Here is a 13,313-nt window from a genome sequence, read left to right as displayed (position 1 = left end):
AAACAGGGGTCCGTTCTGCTTCTCTCAGAATATCTTTGTATTGGAATCAATGAGGAGCAGAGACAGACGTGGCCGCACTTAATGTAAGTCTCTCAGATTTTTTGAGCACATTGTGAGAGACAGAACAAGTCTACAAATTTGGAAAAAAATCATGTGTGTAGAGTGTAAATTCTGGCTGAGAGGAGTGTGGAAAGAGAAATAATCTGGAATTTTTCTGGGCTTTCTCCCACTCTGACCGATGATGTCACGCACTCTGACACGGACATTCCATGCAATACACACCCATTATAATCTCATAATTTCTCCAAAAATGATCATGGTCATTGAACAAGGATTGATCAAAAACTAAATGACCTATTGAAACGTGGAATAACACACCAATACAGAAGACTTGTATCTAAAGTTTAAATGGAGTTTCTAGGTGAAAGTATGCCTGAGCAGAAGACACTTGAAAAACGCCAATGAATGCTCTTTTTTTTCAGCCCGTCCCATTCACTTCAATGCAAAATGTTGTCTCTCGGTACAATTGCCCCATGGCCCTAATTATAATGCTGGCTATATACTGTAGAAATGGCAAAACCGTCAAATGACTCCTTTAATATAATGGCCTACAATATAAGACTGAAACTCTTGTGGGTCATAAAGTTCATAAAAATGCAGTAATACAGCATGTTCTTGGTTGGCTGGTGTGTTACTAGTCATCTTTCTAGCTACAGAGTGTAGCAGCCAGTCCTTTGTAAAGTCCTTTTTTTGGCACATCTAATACTTTCATCAGGCCATATAGGGCCACTTATTTCAGTAAGATGGAAGGATGATTTGCAACTCACACAATATTAATCAAAGACTGAGGGGATCTCTGAGGATCACTGTCTGTTCTTGTAATCATATGATTTCCTGTAGTCCCATGCCATTATGAATGCAGATGGACCCTGTACAGTGCAATGGGCTACACTGTCAAAACAGAGCAGTAAAAAAAATCACTTACAGTACGGTCTTTTTGACTTGCAGTTTTCTTTGTGACTTAATTACACACACAAACACACACATAATCCACACAGTCCTCTGCAGTAACTTTTTTTTTTTTTTTTGCTATTTGTAGACCTTCAGGCAGGGCCAGTTTTCAACCACCACAAACACAACCAAACATGCTAACTTGACCACCCACAGGTGTAATGTGCGTGCGCGTGTACTGTACATCCTTGCATGAATCCTTGTGGATGTGTGGATGTGTGCACTGCTGTGCTTGTGTGCACACATCACAGTGTGTGTGTGCGTTTGTGTGTGGGCGGGTGGATGGCTGGAGTTGACACAACATGACTCTGCAGTGCAGATTTAATGAGGGAAAAGGCAAAAGGCTGCTGGCGTTTCCCCAATAGAGCTTCATGAAGTGCAGTTGTTTATCCTGTAAATGGAATAAGATGTTGACATTGTCTGCTTTTATTTATTCCTATTGTGTATACTTGTGTGTGTGTGTGTGTGTGTGTGTGTGTGTGTGTGTGTACTCCTGAAAAACAGATTTACATAATATTACATACATGATATTAATCCTTTTTTCCATTTTTAAATAAATTCAACAGAGGGTGTCACAAGCGTTGCACTTACGCTTCATGCCAACTGTTTTTATTGCAGCAATATTTTTTTTTTCTGAATTTCTCTGTTGTTGTTCATCAGGATTTACCACATCTGGGGTTTTCTCTTCCCATCCGTCTATATTTCCTCTCTGTAAGTTTTCATAGTGAAACTGTTGGAAAAACAAAGCACCATATTGCTTCAGTGCAGTTTCGCCTTTCTGCCTCTCTAGGCTCATCCTGCTGAATAAAAACAGACACGGAACATCATGGGAGTACTGGGCAGTCAAGTTCAGATGGTATTTCTTCCACCAAACAGTGCATATTGAGTTGTTTATTTATTTTTCACAAAGTAAGACACATAGAGGAGGAATATAAAATGAGACAAGCTAGTAAGAACATAAAAACAGAAATTTAGGAGGCAAGACGGTGAAGTTGTTTGTGTTAATCGAAATTCTGAGCATTCCAGATATCATCAAATCATAATTTACTGGTGGCAAGGGACAAAATAATAATTGTGCTGCAATCTCTCTCTCATACTCCTATAAAAGGCATTTTAAATATGAACAGGAAGTTGTTTAATGAGTAAAACACAAAATGATCTAAACGCCATTTTGATTATATGATAATCTCGAGTGATATTGGTGTTGTGTAGTCAGGATGTGTTGTGTATACATGCACAGTGGGTGCTGGGAAAGTCTCAGTTACAGCAATGACATTCTTATTAAGTCATATGATGATTTATCAAATGGTAAGTAACCGATAATTCCGATCATTTCTGAGCCAGTCAGAAGACAGGATCTGAGTCTGGTGACCCAATATAAATACAGCAGATTTCAGCCGGTCTTGCTATGAGAGTTGACTGCTTTGTTGTGACAGTGAGTGTTGTGAAGTTACAGAAGTCCTGACAGCTGGTTTTAAGGCTCAGTGTCTGAATACAGGCTCTGTGCATTTGCTTTACATTAAAAAAAAGACATGGCCATTAAACTTTATGTCACGTTAAAATACTGATGTTCAACAGATAAACTATTTACCGTCGGTGTTTCACTTGATTGTGAGTTATTGTGGTAAAAACCTAAAGGTTCACCAAGTTCAACTTGGTAGGAATGTGAAATTTTAAACCAGACCATCAGGGGATCTCCAAGGTCGATCAGAGTCATCGTCATGAGATGGTTTTTTCTAAAGCATCCAAAACAGTAATTATTGTGATATTGATCTGCGGCTAAATGCCAGACCTTCTATCAAACTATAATTCTCAATGAAATCACATTTGCTACATCAGTCATCCAGAAAAAAGACCTAACACATTATTAGACACTGTTAGAAATATAGATTTGCAGTCACAGAAGTGTGAATTATTAGGTGCTGAAACAAATCCCAGCATGATAATGATGATGATGATGGTGATGCTGTCGGCTGAATATTTTACAAATGGACAAATACACCGTGACACTGCCTGGGGACTTCTCTAATGCCTGAGTAAATATACATGTGTGAATGACTCACTGTCAGGACATCATGCCATAGAGTAGGTCCAACGTGCTGTGTGCTCATTATTGGAAAACATTTAGTTGTTTATTTTTTATGGGCTACATACAAGAACAACCAGTTTTTGAATGATTCAATCCTTACAGAAACCACATGAACACATGTGGAAAAAATTTGCACATGGGAATCATGTTATTTGCATATGGGAAACATGTGGTTTTGGCTCAATTTTATGTGAATCTCATGTGAAGTGATTTTCTTTCTTCATCCCGTAACATTTGATTGGGGTTTAGTGAACTCATTGGAGTAGAGAACATACAGTATCATCTGTGTCTTGTGCAGTAAATATTTGCCTCTGACACTGTAAATGATGGCTGACATTCAAGCCACGTATATAGAAAATAAATGTACAGAAAAGTACAAGGCTTTAGAGTTCGTCAAGGTCTTTTGAGATCTTGAAAGCCTGAATCACAGCATGTAACCAAGGTTATATGCACTCCATTAGACCGCATGTTTCAATATGTTCAGTACGCTGGTTTACAGTGCCAGTTGACTTTCAGAGACGGAAAAACTAGATTATGTTTTCCTCCATAGTCAGAGGTGTTATTGTGATAGAAGATATGACAGGGTCAAAAAACACAACAATCTAGCCTCTTTTGAGTGTGCTACAGAGGTTGGTGTGGTTTTCCATTGCAGCCAAACACACAACACAGCTTTCAATCACTCTGGATGAAAATGTGTGAATTAGTTAAAAATTTGTGCAACAAACCAGAATCGCTACATGCAAAATGTGAAGTAAGAACAAGAGACTTGTTGTGTGAGTGTGGCGAGAACAGCTTCAACTCTCCATTCAAAGCGTCCTGTAAACATTCCACTCCCACGTGCTGCAGGTTTTCTTTTGACTGTTCCTCACCTTGTCTCAGCTTGGAGATGAAGAAGTTGCTACAGTGTTCATCACTGCAGAAAGCAAGCTGCCAAAACAGAATGCTGTTGTGGGACAAAACTATGTGTTCACGGCCAACGGCTTTAATTTATTCCACCAACGTTTGCATGTGATAGATACAGCTGAGGTTACGTTATGGTTCAAATCTTTTAAGTAACAAGGTTAAAGTTTGTGACTTCTAAAGGTTTTGACTGCTTATATAATACTGCAACCATATCACATTTCTTCTTGACATGCACAATGTTATTATGATAAATTCATAATTCATTGGTTATTTTTGAGTATGTTATTTTGTTATCTGTGAGAATATTCCTGTTGTTTTCATCTTTATACATTCAATAGGGAGCTGCATAGCACAATGTGAGCTTCATATTGTATTGGAATAATTTTTGTCGCTTCTAATTTTGTCTGAGCTCCACCAATCAGTGACACTCAAGACGTTCTACTCACGCATAATAGTGTCTGTGACCACATGGAAGATTTAAAATGTTGAACTAACAAAAAAGTGAAAAGTCCATAATCATTTACTGTATCATTTGTGAACACATGACACGTATTTCTTTTAAAGGTCCCATGATTCACACATTAACTGTTTTAATTTTTAATAGTTGATATTCATAAGAAGAATATATTTTAGGTATTAATTAATCATCTCAGTGTCGGCCAAGTTTTACATCTCCTATCTCAGGGTTCTCTCTGAAGCTCTGGTTATAACAGGTCAGTCAGCCAATCAACAGAGAGACTCTGAGCCTCTCTTCCGATTGGCTGGCTTATTTCTGAGTACAGTAATTAAATGACAAAATATCAGATTTAAGGTAAAACTAATGCTACAAGATTGGATAGTGGGTCCAGATGAGCGGGGCTTGGGGTTATGGCATATAGCGGTGATTACTTCGTAAAAAGTCCAGATGGGTAATTTTACTGCTCAGTGTCTGCTGAATATATGAATATTATGACAATATATATTTCCCTGTTGATTGATCACTTTGGTACTTTCCACAGTATATTTCATAGTATTTTATCATAGCACACCTTGAGCTGTGTTATGATAAAAAGAAACATGGAAAATGCACTTTATATAATAATAATTTATCTGATTTAAGAATTCCACAGTGAAAAGGGAAACATGAAGTGAGGTTTCTTGTGTGTCACTACTCCTTTATTTTTTCAATTCATACATTTCATAATTTACATAAAAGGAGGCAGTGTCATTGTAACAAAAGGTATATGTTATTCACAACAAGTAACTAGTTACCTTCTAACATAGTAACCTTCAGCTGGATCTCATCCTCTGTTGTTATTCTGCTTGTAAAATGAATATATTGTAGTTACTGTAATGATTTTTAGACTGAATGAGCAGCCCTGTGTCTACATTTGCTTAGACACTGTGCAACAAAACTACAGAAAGGGAAGCACGCAGCCATGTTCAGTCAATTTCACTCATATTTGAATCCTATTATGTCGGAGCTACAGAGCAGTTAAACAACCATTGCTCAAAATGGGATTCAGACTATTTTCTCCAAAACTGTGGCTGTAGCGGCTCAACAATGACAGCAGTGGAATTATTCTCCCTAACAAAGGCCATGTGCTTCACCCCTCAAAAGGAGATTTAGCAGCCTTTCATGAAATGCTTCCACCCCGACTACTGTACATCTGTTTATCCCAAACAACTGGAGAAGAGATTGGAAAAGGAGAAGGGTACACTCCATTCTTTGATGTACACAGTCCTTTAGGTATCTTTGGAAGAACTAATACTCGTGATATCCGCACAACTTTAAACCCTCATATAACCATTGCATTTGCTATAGCATCTGCATGTGTCCTGAGTGCTGAGAGAAACAATTTGAAGTGAGATTGTGCACCACTGAACACAGTCCCTCAGGTTCTGAAGTAGCTGAGCAGAGAGGTTTGGGAAAGGTCAAGTAGAATCAGTCCTAATATCTGGTATCTTTCATCAAGCCAACTCAGGCTGCCTTAAGCTATAGTGACCTGAAAGGTTCTCCCACACTTTTCAAGTATGAAGTAATGGCATCATTTTTTTTTTTTTTTGCTTTGACCGCTACATCAAAAGAATTTGCTGTATTGCAGTGAACCAAATGTTCTAACAGGCAACCAACCCATTTTACATCCAAATAGTTCTCCTCACAGTGAAGTGCCCTACAGTGATAATCCTTCACTTCATATATGCAACGGCTCAGATGGCGCTTCGACCTGAGAGAAGGTGAAGAGCTTTGAGGAAATGTTTGCTGATACATAATATATACTGCAATATGGGATGGTAACACGTTATAATAAGTACACACTATTAAGCATTAGTTAAAGGGATAGTTCAACATTTTGGCAAATTGGCCCATTGCCATAATCGCTATAGTCATAGCAGTAGGTTCATTACCTTTAATTGTAGGTGTAAGCTATTTTCAGTACGGCGGAGCACAGCAGCTGGCTGCTCAGAGCTACGCTATGGAGGCTAAGGGAATTTCTTGGTTTCCCTCATTAAACTCATCAAATTCAACATCCCAAAACTCCACAGCGCTTTTGTAGACAAGTTGTGACCTGCACAACCACCACGCTATGAGATAATGACAGAACGATACGAACCGGAGCCGTTTTCGAGGTAAATACAGGGTAAATACGGAGACTGCTTGCTGAAAAACTGTCCCTGAACGCAACGCGCATCAGCGGTTTTGTATGAATTTACCTCGAAAACGGCTCCGTTTCGTATCGTTCCGTCATTATCTCATAGCGTGGTGGTTGTGCAGCTCACAACTTGTCTACAAAAGCGCTGTGGAGTTTTGGGATTTTGTATTTGATGAGTTTAATGAGGGAAACCAAGAAATTCCCTTAGCCTCCATAGCGTAGCTCTGAGCAGCCAGCTGCTGCGCTCCGCTGTACTAAAAATAGCTTACACCTACAATTAAAGGTAACGAACCTACTGCTATGACTATAGCAATTATGGCAATGGGCCAATTTGCCAAAATGTTGAACTATCCCTTTAAGCATTAATAAATACTGAGTATGTAGTTTATAAGTTTATATACTGTTAGTGCTTATCAATGATGAGTAAAACATGTTTAACTGTGTTTATAAACTACATACTAATGAGTATTCATGTGTTATAAATCATGAATTCAGTATAACACATGCTTAATACTGTGTACTTATTATAAAGTGTTACCATTAAAAAAAAGTTGTCAGGCAATATGTTTTATTCCGTGGAGAACCTAGACTTTGAAGGGGCCTCAGGCAAATGGGGGTTATGTGGTGTTTTTACGAAAAGTTTACAGGGGTTCATAGCTACATGATATTGCTAAATGTGCTGAATGATGGACCATCAAGGGCCTATCCTCACCATGGGGGGCTCTGGCCAGACAGCGCTCCTGGTTTCATGTCAAATTGGGGGAAAAAAAGTTTTAAAAATGAGGATTGCAGAACTTAAAACTGGTATTGGCACTAAGAATAATAACATGCCATTATGTAACACAAATCCTGGATCGGTTTATTGCCTGAAACTCTGGAGTATTGAAATCCTCAGTCCCCAAGGAACAGGACACCATGCACCAACTGTTATTCAGAAAAAAACAAAACACTCAAGAGAGAGTTTGAAAACATTAGTTGGATATTGAATATTATATGATGATTTTAGACCTAATGGTGCTCAATATTAGATTTAGAAAATCCAATGCTGTAAATGTTGTAGAATGCAATCATAATCACAGTTACAATATGATTTCCATGTCTTGGCCCTAGTTTTAAAATTCCTCATTTCTGATCACCCCAGCAATGCCAGTAATAATAGTTTATTGATTTATTTGTTAATTGGTTGGTTGGTTAGTTAGTTAGTTAGTTAGTTAGTTAGTTAGTTAGTTTACACACTGATTCTATGCCTGTTTCACCTCTACAGTTGAGGTTGTAGTGTAATTACTGTAACAAGACAGCCTGTATGTTCTGCATACCATTCTGACCTAAAAATAAAGTCAACTGGGAAGAAAAATTGATAAATACCTTATATAAAACACTGGAAAAGTAAGAAATAAGGCCTGATAGTGTATGGAGAATGTGTCCTATCTTACTGTAGATTGTATTTTCATACCTTTTTGACACCTATTTCAAGAAAGGCACATTCCACAGATTTGATAGGAGGCAGTGTATTGGGACAGTGCTGCGTCTCAGCAAAAACACATCTATACATAACATATATCTACTTTCTTTGAAAATGTACCTTATCTATTTATAATTCACACATTTCTCTTCCACTGAAGCTGAAACAACAAACTGTTAGTATTCTGGCACATACTGTATACGTATCTATACTTCGTCAGCCCAGGGGGAAATCAAAGGGAGGGAACTCCATTCAACACGGCAATTATGTTTTCTTGCTTGCAATGGATGGAGGGAATAGAGAGGATGAGGCAGTACGAGATTAGAAAATAACAGGAGGCATGGCGAAAACTGAAAGGAACGGATGGGAATGGGGGTGTGAAGGTACCGATGAGGTGGGGATGAAGGAATGGAGTGAGATGACCTATTAGGAGACGCGTGAAGAGGAAGGACGGAGGATGAGGAGGATATGAATAACGGTGTGTGTGAGAGGGAGAGAGAGAGAGCAAGAGATGCAGAGCTTTGTGAAACACCTTGCAAATATGAGGATAACCTAGCAACTGCAATACACTCAGGAGATACAGGTTCATTTTCCATTATCTGCTCTTTGCTGCTTCAGTGGGAATGGCTCCCATGGATTTTCAATTGGACATGTCAGCAACCCTTATATATAGTATATGCAATATATTGTTCCTTCCTGCACATGCTGCTGTAGAGCTCATCTCAAAAAAAAAAAGAACTTAGAAATACTGTAACAGTAAAGATCGAGAACAGTTTCTGTTTCTCACAATAACAGTAAGACTCAGGGTTAGTTATTTTAACCCAGTAACTTCAAAATGTTTTTCCCCCGTTCGGCTATGGCTTTTTATAAATACCGGTGCTACATTGTTCATATAATTCACCTTTTTCTTCAACAAGCAGTGTTATATTTGACCTTACAGAAGTCGAGTTAAGTTGTTGCAGTGTTCTTGAGCGTGCTTATCTGAGTCAAGCAAAGTGTTTCATCTTGTTTTCATCTTATTGATTTCAGATGTAAAATGTAATACTGCATCTCCCTCCCTCCCTCCCTCTCCTACAGTACTTCTTCTATATTCACTGTTGAAATATACCTAGTGCCCCTTTTTCTTCTCCCAGTAATTTGTTGTAATAATACAGTAGGTCTGAGGTTACTTCCTGTGTATGGGTCTGAGCAGATACTGGGTCTAAAGCACATGAGTATTCAAGTGTGATTGATTATTGATACCTTCAATGAATAATTTATTAACACTTCTTAATTTATAGACTGTATATGAATACTTCTAAGGCATGGTGAAAAACACCCTGTGGAATAATCCTGTAAACAAAGCAAGTTTCTGTTTATTGTACAGTTCTTACGAAAGAGTAACTTAATACCCTGTAAAAAATATTGTTTTTACCAACCACCACTGCTTTAACTTCTCATCTTGCCGCAGGGACATGTATTTCAGGTCCTTGTTGCATCACTGTATTTACAGGTGCAACAGTTCACCATGTAAACACATTTGAAAGTTTCACCCAGTGAGGTGAAAACACTGTTTTTTTTAAAGTTCTTAAGGCATAACACATGTTCAGTACATTTCTTGCTCATATGACATGATTTGAATATTGAGTAAGGCAAACAGGCACTTGTTAAATCCTATTGTCTTGTTTAGTGACTTTCCCACAACCCCCAAATCTTTGCAGGATATAAGAATTAGGCTACTGTCTGAATGCAAGTGACTATGCTATCTAAAGTCAGAAATTAAGGTTGGTTAATCCACCAGTTTGGTCCTCACTGAATGCCCCAACAAGGTGACCAAGGGCCAAGACCCTCTGAATAGACACCAATGACCTCATTAATGCCTTGGCATAGGCTATAACTCCATTGCCACCAGTGGGTCACCAACATGTATGTCATTTGCTTTATGACCAAATAACTGAAAGCTGTTAACATTCCCATTAGCATCAGCTAGTATTTGGTGGCATGCTAATCACCTAGTATTAACATTACAAGTGGTAAACATGCATGTCAGCATTGCCATTGTTGGCGTGTTAGCATTCTGGTACTAACATTGGCTTGGCTCAGCACATTGTTGTGCTATAGCCTCACAGTGCTAAATGGCACCAAGGAAGATTAAATTTGAAGGAAAAAACAATTTACAATATCATAGCCTACATAGGCTAAATGCTGCTGTGACTCTTGAAGCTATTTGCCTTTTTGTAACTTTTTGCAACAGCAACCTCTAACATTGTTGGTGGTTTGAACCTAATCTAAATCAGTGTTTCTGTAGATACATTTACTCAAATGATCAATTCTCTGGCTTGACAATGCACATCCTCTTTACTGAGACTGGTGGTCTTCTTTAAGAGCTCAAATTATGGGTGTTTTTGTCCCCCTTCATACCAGAGGGAGTGACTCTAGCACAGGTTCATTTGGTTGATTGTCAAACATGTGGGAGGTTGGAATAGGCTAAAATACAGTGTTTCATTTAGATACTTGAAAATATCAGAGAGTGGAGTTTAAAATGGCACCTATAATTACTGTCTACCATATTCCAGAAAATTGGTACCCTGAATGTGCATGCCACTGTTACTATTAGTGCTTATTCCAGAAAACACTTTCGGCACACCTTGTTTTCCAGCTACCATCCCTTAGCCAGGCATATTTTTGCTTAAATAGGATAAGAATTTGGGGAGTAATTCTTCCATCAGCTTGCTCAAACCATCTCGCTCTGCCAGAAAGTCCAAAAGCTCCATTTGAGCTGTGAGAATCACATTCATTTCCATTTTTCACATCAAAACAATGAGATTTCTTGCCAAATCCATCTCGTTGGCAAACAATGTAAAATTTCCTGAGACTGTAGAAGCTGCCAGTCTTTTCAATGATGATCTCGCTTGTTACAGTAATTATGCTATTATAGCAGTCTTAAAAATAAGGGTGGTATTGAATTATTGATGCTGAAATGCGACTCGTAATAGCTTTGATATCAGCTCCTCATTTCCTTAAGTGTTTTCCTTTTATTTAAAGGCACCTGTGGGTCAGTAGCCTCTCTGCACTTTTTTTTTCTTCCACATATTGATTTGAGATGAATCCTCAGTGTTTGCAAGCTAATTAACCATAACTGCAATAATTACAGTAAGCCCCAAGCAGCAGGGCTGTTGAGCTGCTGGTACAATAACAGGCCTCAGTAAATGTAATCCAATATTTGTTGTGTGAAAATTAAAGCATATGCAGGTCACAATAGGCCTGTGCGCTGCTGCAAAGAACCCAAATCCAGGTTTATACTTGTGTAGCTTCCACACATGTGGACTTATACACTGGCTAAAACTCACATTAACAAATACATAACACTTGAATTGAAATCTGCTGCACAAAAAAGCACTTCGTAGCTTTCTCTTCTTCTGTGTAGCTCACCCACACACACACACACACACACACACACACACATCAAAACACACTCAGGATATAAGGCAGCTTGTTGCTAAGGTAATAACATAACCAGGCCACATGGCGCTGCTTTCTGGAGCAACGAGGAATATTATTGACAATGTGTGGAGGAGGGCGGAGGATGGGGTTCATCCCCATGAGTGATTGTTAACGTGCTGTCTTGTCTGCTGTGTCCGTTTGAGTCTGATTAAGCGTGTGCATGCCAATGTGTGTCTCAGTATGATATTCTACATGCAAATCCCAGAGAAAAGGCCAAACGTTGCCTGAGTGACTCGCTGGCAATAAAATGCAGGATTTCATTTGCTGAGCCGTCAACATGTCAGTCATAGCAGCAGGATTTCTTGGACTTACATCAGTGACAGGTCACTTAATCAGTCACTCACTCACTTAGTCAGGAAGGAAGCGAGCATTTTGTTCTCAATAATTCTGCTTCTCACATGCCACCAAAGTGTTAGCTTTTCATCGAGCTGATTAAATGAGCTCTTGTTTTACCAATTGATTTGTTTTAACCTAACTTTTGAAATATGAAGTTGTTTTTAGAAAAGGTTGAGGATTACATAACCCTCAGCATGTTGAAACCTATGTAAGCATTCCATTCAAGCACATAATGGGAAAAATCATGCCTGATCATTAATATTCCCATACACTGTGGCTCTGAGCCAACTGTTACTGCTGCTCCGCACTCAGCTGCAAAAAAAGCTGCACAGCTTTGTTAATGAACTCCCAACATTTTGGCAATGCAATTTGAAACAGAATGGCTTTGCAATAATCTTGGAGAGGCACTTGAGTCCAACTTGTCAATTGAACAAAACAGTGTGATACAGCTATAGGACTTCATATTCAAATATGGTAATCTGGCATGGCGTCTCTGTACCCATTGGCAAAGGGCAGTGTTGTAGTCTAGACCAAAAATTGTAAACATTGTAAACTCAATAACCCTCATGCCTAAAAAAAATAAATAGGTCACATGTCAATGTCTTAGAAACTGGCCTTTGCTATTGCTACGTAGCCTATAGCTAGTATTAGCATAAACAGCCGTTTATTTCTAGAAGATGCTATTTGAGCCACAAAATGTATTCCTTTTCAATTTCACCATTAAATGTTATTCCTATGTCTCCACGGGTCTAAAGCAACACTCCTCTTTTGCATCTATTTTTGTAGTAGCTAAAGTAGGCTAGCCTGCTTTTCTTTTACTGAAATAAACATGCTAACAAGTTAGCCTCTTTACTTTCCAGCCCTCTGTAGCCTCCAATGTTCATTATAGAGAGTATGCTAACTACAGTAGAAGCAAAAAAAAAAAACGTACAGAAAAAGGTTACATTAAGGCAATATGACAAGAGGGGCGTAACAAGCTGACTTAGACCACTGTGGCCTGCAGCTGTGGTCACTGGTCACAGGAACTATTACAATGTTTCCATTTCGTGGTGTCAGCGCATCTGTTTTTCTCTCTCACAATTTTTTTGTTTTCATATAACATTCATTTATATGCAAATTGAGCGAGTGAGCGCGAGAGAAACACCAGCTCAGCTCGCACACCCAATTTTGCGTTTGCCTACTGGCAAATGCTTTTTCCTGCCAACTCTTGTGTTGTTTTGCTCCACTTAACCGGTAGTCTGGCTTTATGTTACTCGCCTCATCCCCTAGTCTTTCAGGGTAAAGGAAATTCAATTTAATAGTTAACTCCAACATTTATTCTAGATTGTAAACAGCTGCTAATGCTGGTGTTGGCTTTTTAGCAATGCCATACAAATTGCTCTGGTAGGTGGATGAT

This window comes from Trachurus japonicus, chromosome 10 (genome assembly GCF_045865225.1).
Source record: "Trachurus japonicus isolate A0001 chromosome 10, Traja_1.0".
Lineage (NCBI taxonomy): Eukaryota > Metazoa > Chordata > Actinopteri > Carangiformes > Carangidae > Trachurus > Trachurus japonicus.
Note: the sequence above shows the minus strand (reverse complement) of the source record.